This window comes from Peromyscus eremicus, chromosome 13 (assembly GCF_949786415.1).
Source record: "Peromyscus eremicus chromosome 13, PerEre_H2_v1, whole genome shotgun sequence".
Classification (NCBI taxonomy): domain Eukaryota; kingdom Metazoa; phylum Chordata; class Mammalia; order Rodentia; family Cricetidae; genus Peromyscus; species Peromyscus eremicus.
This window is the reverse complement of record NC_081429.1, coordinates 37461236-37469779: the sequence shown is the minus strand read 5'-3', so window position 1 is coordinate 37469779 and position 8544 is coordinate 37461236.

Sequence of the window (8544 nt, the reverse complement as noted above, 5' to 3'; positions counted from 1 at the left end):
ACCTCCACACACGTGCTATGGTACACACACACACACACACACACACACACACACACACACCACAAACCATATAACTAAATAATAAAATAAACATAAGACTTTAAGAAAAAGTCAAGGTGTAGGGCTCAGGGTATGGCTCAGCAGTTAAACCACTCACCGCGCATGCCTGAGTAGCACTCTGGATCCCTAGAACCCACATAAAGTGCTGAGTGAGCATGGCAGCCCACCTAAAATTCCAGCCACAAAAGGCAGAGACAAGGTGGCTTAGCAAGGTGGCTAAGGAGATTAGCCATATAGATGAGCTCTGGGTTTGATTAAATGACCCTGCATCAATGAATAAGGTAGAGGAGCAATCCAGGATGATTACTGACATCAACCTTGGGCCTCCACATACATAGTCACGTGTCTACATGCATGCAAGCATGAACACACACATATGCAACATACACACAAAAAGAACTTGAAAAAATTTGTAAAATAAAAAAATAAAGATTGAAAATGGTTAAGAAATCCACCTGATGTTGCTCTCTGGCCTCTACATACACAAGCACACCCTCACACACATGTATACACAGCCATACAAACACATACATACACTGCACACAATAAATAAGTAATCAAATAACCCGGTTAACAAATGGGCTAATGAAATAAGCAAACAGTTCTCAAAAGAGGAAACACAAATAAACACTTGAAAAAAAAATGTCCAATCCCACCAGCCATTAGAGAAATGTAAATTAAAACTACAAGTGAGGGAACCTGGAGTGGTGTGACCAAGCATGCCTTTAATCCCAGCACTCAGGAAGCAGAGCCAGGTGGCTCTCTGTGAGTTCAAGGCCAGCCTAGTCTACAGAGCGAGATCCAGGACAGCCAGGACTCCATAGTGAGACCCTATCTCAACAACAAAATACTACAGTAAGGGGCTGGAGAGATGGATCACTGGTTAAAAGCACTGGCTGCTCCTTCAGAAGACCAAGTTCAGTTCCCAGCACCCACATGATGGCTCATAACCACCTGTAACTCCAGTTCCAGAAGATCCTCTTCTGGCCTCCCCAAGCTCTGAACGCATGTGGTCCAGACACACATACAGTCAAAACATATAAACTAAAAATAAATATATTTAAAAAAAAAAGAAAGAAAGAAAACTACATTGTAATTTCAACTCATTCTGGTCCAAATGACAGTCATCAACAATGAATGGTTAGGATGCAGACAAAAGGGAACTTCTCTACACCCCTGTGGAAGCCAGTATGGAGGTTTCTCAAAACACTAACAATAGCTCCTCCATCCGACTCAGCTGTAGCACTCTTGGGTATTTACCCAAAAGACCTCATGTTCACACATCGCAGAGACATCGCAGAGGCAGCAATGTTTATGGCAGCACTTTTCACACAGCTAAATTAGGGAACCAGCCCATTAATAGAGGAATGGATAAAGAAAATGTAGTTCCTGGCTGGGGATGGACCCCAGGAGTAGAGTGCTCGCCTAGCATGCCTAAAGTCCTGGGTTTCTTCCCCAGCACCACATAAACTGTGCCTGGTGGCATAAATGCCTGAAATCCCAGCCCTTGGGAGTTGAAGGTCATCCTCAGCTACATAGCGGGTTCAAAGCCAGCCTGAACTATATGAGACCCTGTAATGGCTGGGTCGGGGTAATGCATACCTTAAATCCCAGCACTCGGGAGGCAGAGGTAGGTAGATCTCTGTGAGTTCAAGGCCAGCCTGGTCTATCTATGTAACAAGTTCCAGACTAGCCAGAGCTAGGTAGTAAGACCCTGTCAAAAAAAAAAAAAAAAAAAAAAAAAAAGGCAGAAAGAAATGAAACCATCCATCCCAGATGTTCTATCACTCTAGCACAAACTGACTGAGACTCTCAGTGAAGCAGTGTGAACACACACAGTGCTTGAAGAGGGTGGGGGGGGGGAGAGGAGACTGAGGGACAAAGGGTGGTCATGGGAAAGAGAATAAATAAGAAGGCTGAATGGGGGAAGAGACAGGTGGAAAGGTGAGCAGACACACGAGAATCGAGAGGCTCCTTCTAGGTGCAGAATCATCATGGCACCCAGGACCACAGCCCACAGAACATGGGGCTTCATGCATCTGAAGACTCTGAAGACCATGCCTGGGGCTCCTCCAGGCCACTCTTGACCCTTCTGGCTTCAGCTAGGTCGAGATGAGTAGGGTGCAATGGGAATGGATAAGGACAGGCAGAAGTGTCTGCAAAGGGTGCTGGCGGAAATGCCTGGAGCAAAGGCAAAAGTTTACCCGGAAGCCCGGAGACACCTTCTCCAGTCTCCCATGACTGCCACCCACTGCCAGCCCTAGCTGGTTGCCAAATCACATCTTCCCATCTCAGTGGTTTCAAACCTGGCCAAGTCCTATCAGCTGACGTCATTCGATCCTGCACATGCTTCTGATGACCTTCAACCACACCTGACCTTGATCCCCTTGGTCAAACCCTGGTTCCTAGCCACACACACACACACACACACACACACACACACACACACACACACACACACACGCTCCAGCTAAGCACTCAAAGAACTCAAGCCCGGGTGGAGCCCAAGTTTGAGGGAGAGATGCAACAGCTCCACCGGATGGCAAGACAGCCCTTTCCAATCCTGTCCACATGGGTGTGGGTTTCCATTTGGGTCTTCTCTCCTTCCAAGGGATTCTCTGCCTTAACCATGCATCCTCCATCCACTGAGTAACCATTACTGAGCACCTGTGTGCTATAAAACCTTTGTTAAGTTCCTGGGACACCAAGTTCATTGAAACTTAACCTTGATATGAGACCCTTGCATATAGACTTACCGGGGAAACAGTCTTTGAATAAACATTCCCAGAGTGGCCCACCAATTCTCCCATTCCTGGCCAGAAAGAATTTGGGGCTGAGGAGATGGCTTAGTTGGTACAGCACCTGCCATACCAGCATGAGGACCCGAGTGCAGATCCTCAGAAACCACATAAAATTCTGGCATGCGTGGCATGCTTCCTTAAACCTCAGCACTTGGGAAGGAGTAGGTAGAGACAGGTGAATCCCTGGAGCTCATTAGCCAGCCAGACTAGCCAAATCCATGAGCTTCTTATTCAGTGAGATCCTGTTTCAGAAAATAAGGTGGAGATTAATCAAGGAAGACCAGCTGATATTAACCCCTCTGGCCTCTACATTCATGCAGGTGCACCAACACACATGTATGTGAGCAGGCACACACACACACGCGCACACACACACACACACACACACACACACACACACACAAAACAGAAAGACAGAGCCAGAGAGAGAGCCAGAGATGTACACAGATACACAGAAGTGGGGCCCATCTATTTTACTGTTCTGGGATAGGGCTCTGGACACCGGGGCTGTTCAGGCTAAGATAGGTAACTGGTCAGAAACATCAGGTCTTGGGTCTCTGGAAACAAAGAAAATTGGAAATCAGAGGTGGGATTCTAAAAAGGGGGAGGACCCTGGGTACCAGCCACCTCTTGAGTAGATGGAAACCTCTACACTCCTCTGTTCCCCCGAGGGCTGCCTTAGCTTGCCTGCCCTTGGCACCACACTCTGCCAGGGGACATTGGCAAGTTCATACAGCAAGCAAGGAGGCAATAGCTGGCTTCTTGCCCATCTGGAAAGAGAGAAGGAATGAGGCCCCACCCTCGGCCTCATACCCTCCTGTTCCTGCCAGGGACTGGGCCCGCCCCAGACAAAACATACAACTGAGAAGGAGGAGGTAGTCAGCTGAGTGCCACCTACCCCGCTAAAATGTCACCCTAGCTCTTTTGTTCTTCTCCCTCCCAAGTCCCACACTGGGGCTGCAGAGAGGTTCATAGGGCGAAACACTGGCGTGCCAGGGAGTCTCCTCTCCCTCCTCAGATATCGCTAATGCTGTTACCAAAATCCCTGGCATGCTTCATTTATAGAAAGAGCCCCCTGATTCTTTGGGTCTTCCTACAAACCATCAACATGGAGTCATACATGTACACAGCAGGCATTCAAACATATGACCACCAAAAGCCACATATGAAAACAATCAGAGAAGTTAGTCACAAAGAGCCCCTGAGGCCTGCCAATAGAGGAATAGGTAAATCAATCGTGTATCTTCACATGGTGGAACACCACCCAGCCAGGAAAAGGAGCAATCTACAGCCATGTACAAGAATAGGGATAAAAGCCACGGCCATAGTGTGGGTTATAAGTCAGGCGCAAAAATCAGCACTCCACTCAATTCATGAGGCAACCTATACCAGGCCGGTCTGTGCTAACAGAAGGCAAGACAGGGAAGATCCCTGTGAGGGAAAATCAATGAGTGGTAGGAGGCAGGAAGGAGAGTGTCAGGGTGCTGGGCTGGAAAACTCAATTTCTCTTCTTCCCCCTCCCCCAATTCGTGATGAAACCCAGGGCCTTCTATATCTAGACAAGTCCTCTATGACCAAGCCATATCCCCAGATGACCTCCCCCCCCTTTATCTGAAACAGGGTCTCACTATATAACCCAATCCATCCCCTCACTCACGGTCCTCCTGCCTCAGCCCCCTGAATCACAGGCATACCAATGGCTCTTTCCTAACTCTACGCGTGGAGCACAAAGATACGAGTGTCTGAGTTAGTAGGGCGTCTGTACACGCTTCTGTGAAATACTCTAACTGAGCCGGGGAATGGGTTGGGCCTCCTAAGCCACCCTATCTGTAAGCCGAGGAGTCACGCTGCCATCTTATTCTACCTCCACGCTCTCCCCGTGGCCCCGATCCTATACAGTCTCAGCCTCACTCTGCCTTCTCCATTAGTCGCCTCCTTCCCAAAAGACCGCCTCACCTGTCCAGGCTCCTGACTTGGCCTCTGCTCCCTTCACACCATAACCATGGCCTAGACAAGGAGCCAGAACAGCCACAGAAAGTCTCTAACTTCTGTGGGAAGTTCCCACCACCCTCCACCCCAGGATCTTTGTACATGGTACTCCTTCCTCTCAACCTTCTCCCTTCCATACCTCTGCTCCGGCCCCCTCCGGAAGTACTACTTCCTCTCTCTGCCAATCACTCTGCTGTCATCCCGTGACAGACTGACCTGCCTCCCCCACCCCTGGCACTGTGACCAGGGAAGGAGTATGGTTCGAGACCTCATTCATCTCTCCCACCCAAGGACAGTCCCCCGGGGCAAGAGCAAGTGCTGCCTGCCTTCTGCCTTGTCCCCCAGCTCCTCACCTGACGCCACTTGTCCCAAACTACTTGAATCAACATGGAGCCAATGAACAACCAGGCTCCTATCTGGCAGGAGATTAAAAAGCCAAAGTTGCATTTGGGGACGAAACTCCCACCTCTCTGGGGCCAGGACACCTGAGGTAAAGTGGTAGCTTTGACACTTATTTACATGAAGTGTGACACTGGGCAAGTCGCTCCCCTTCTCTGAGCCTTGGGGTGCTTATTTGTGAAACACAAAGTAGATGGCGCGGAGCCAGGGTAAATATGGAGAGATGCAGGAGAGTGTCCGTGTGTGCAGCAGCTGTGTGGGCATGCACACGCTCCTTCCTCCCTAACAACAGCATCCATAGCTTTCGTCACCTTAACACCGGGAGCTGTGGCCACCTCGGGTTCAGAACCGTGACCTAAGGTCTTGTTCGGCTCTGGAGCTCTGGAACTCTAGCAAACTAGAAGAAAAGGAAGTAACCCAACCCCAGGACTAAGAGCTGGATTCGACACAGAACTGTCCATCCTGTAGGAACTTCCAACAGGGGTGGCTGCAGGTCTGCTAAACTTTCAGGGACTCCCGGCTGGGAGAAGCAGAGGCCAGAGGAGTAACCCCAAAGGACGGCTTTAGGAGGGAAGAATCGGCCTGATGTCTCTTTCTGCTGCTCCCGCCACCATCAGACAAGCACCCACTTGTCTTGGATACGGCACAGAGTGAGGAGGCGAGGTTGGCACCTAGAGATGCCCGCCAGGCCCTTTGGCGCCCAGGTCAGAGAAGCTTGGCGGGAACCTTCAGGAGGGATGCCAACAATCCCTACCCTCCTTCCTCTTCAGGCCCCCACAGGAGGGAGCCTCAGGAGGGCTCGGCATGCACAAACTCTGAGGGCCAAAGAAACCAGCTGAGGGTCATGAGATGGTTCAGCTGGTACAGGCACCTGCTGCCAAGCTTGACGCCCTCAGTTTGATCCTGGGGACCAACATGGTAGAAGAGATGTGACTCTCACAGGACATGGACCATGGCATGTGCACAATAACACACACACACACACACACACACACACACACAAATAAATAAATAAAAATGTTTTTTAAAATTAATAATTAAAAAAAAAAGTCAGCTGAGGGGTATAGGATCCAAGCTCAAGACAGGGCAAAGCTGGAGCGGGCAGCACCCTCCAAACGGGGAGGAGGGGCAGGTCTCAGATTGGCTGGAGAGACAGAGTGGGTGGGGCTAGGAAGAAGGGGGGCTGCCTCCGCAGAGTGAGAAAGGCAACTGCAGAGAAAGGGGACAGGGATACCACAGTGGGCAAAGGGGGCATCAGAAGAGCAAGGCTGAGAGGGTCGTCAGAGACATCCAGCCCGCCTCAGGGCACAAAGTTAGCCTGTGGGATGGGCCAGGCAGGAATGGCGGCTGGCACGTGTCTGTGGCAGTAGGAGAGCCCTGGCTGCCAGCCCAGATGCCTAGTAGCTTCTGAGCCGGGTTCTCGGGAGGGTGAGAGCGCAAGCAATGTTTATCCAGAACAAGAGCATGAGTCTCACACCTCCTCTAGCAAGGGCCCCCGTGATAGGCACAGACTGCTCTTTCCCGGGCAGCATAGTCTCCTGAGAGTTACCTGTGAATGGGGTCCTGGCTAAACAAGAAGAGCTGCCGCCCCAGCAGCCCCTGCTTGAAGCAGGGCCTGGGCACTTGGCTGAGATGGAGCCTTATCCATGCAGATAAGGGAGGGGATGAGTCACAGCCAGCTCTCCCAAGAGGCCACTGGAAAACCAGCTCATCCAAATGCAGACAGACACTTGTTCCCGAATACAGACATCCCTGTCCCTGACGCTGTCACACAGGGCACACACAAATCCCTCCCCCCTTCTCTTCCTGAGTCACCAACCTCCAGCGCCCCTGGTTCTTCTCCCAGATCTCAGCCCCCAATTATCCATCCCTGCGCAGCCTCACATACCCAGTGGGCATCCCCCCACCATATCAAAGCTGGCTGCAAAGAGAGTTAGGAGGGAGTATAAGTCCTGAGCCCACAGGCAGAAAGAGAGGAGAAGGGTTGGGGATCTGTCTGAAAAGCAGCAGGCAAAACAAGGAAGTGAATGGTCTCAGCCAAGCAGGAGGTAAGAGCAACAAACTGGGAGCCCTGGAGTCTGAGATGCCTCCCAGGGCTCTCTACTCCAGGCCCCAGACCCCAGGAAGCAGCTCAGACTCACCCCTTAAGGGAAAACCCAGGATTTGAAATAGGAAGGGCCACTCTCTCCTCATCTCCCCTGGACATCTTGCAAAAGACAGAAGAGTGGGAAGCTCCGGACCAAGGGTGGGTGGGTGGGGGAAAGCCACCCTAATGATTCGGGGGAGGGGGGGGGGGCTGCAGTCTAAAAGCTCTATCATGTCACCCCAGTTCTCTGCCATCACCAGTGATGTGGGGGTGCCCAATTCATACTCCCAGGCTCCCCAAGCCCTTCCTCCTCCCCAGGCTCCATGAGAATCCAGTCAGGGCACCAGCCACTTTGGGATACAGATGACAATTCCATCCCCAAACCTGTCCCTCGTCATGCCCGGTCACTGCCTACCGTCTTGGAGGATAGAGCATTTCATTTACAAATTCCCAACCCTGTACCTGTGGCTGTGGCATTTAACCACAAATAAGGCTCTCATCTGTGTCCTAAAGGGACAGCCAGTCCAGCAGTGCAGAGGGGCCTCTTAGGCACTTGACATGCTCTTGCAAACATGTATATAAGTACACATAGCCACACTGTCCTCCCTGCGGTCCATAAGGAGGGGCTGGGATGTGGTTGCAGGACGCATTAGGAGGACTGCTGGCCTCCGTGGAGAAAGAACTGTAGGACACCAGTATCACTCAGAACATAGTTCAGCACACAGTCCCATGAGGCTGTTCCCCCTGCCCCCATGGAGAGGGAGGCTGTGGTCCTGCACGAGCTGGAGGAGAGGAGAGTTGGCCAGTTCCTAGTAATACAAAACACTTTCTCCAGGAAAATGCAGAGCCCATGCAAAGCCTGGGGGGGGGGGGGTCCAGGCAGCCTGCTCACCCACATCCAGCTGCCTCTGGTCAGTTTCCCACACCCAGGTTCCAAGACAGCCAGAAAAGAAGAGATGGGAGGAGGAAGGGGGTGCAGAGCTAAATGCCCCACCCCCACCCCCTCCACCCCCGTCTTCCCTGCCGCTGCCTCTGTCCCACCAACCCCCTCACACTCTGCCAATGGGCCCCGGCGCTGGCTCTGACAGCTCCTTCCTCCTGGTAGAACAGATCCAGACAGCCAACACTCTGCCTCCCCACCCCAGGCGAAGGGGATATTAACCATTCCCTCTTTGCCCCAGCACCCTCTGGTGGTTCCAGAGTCTCACC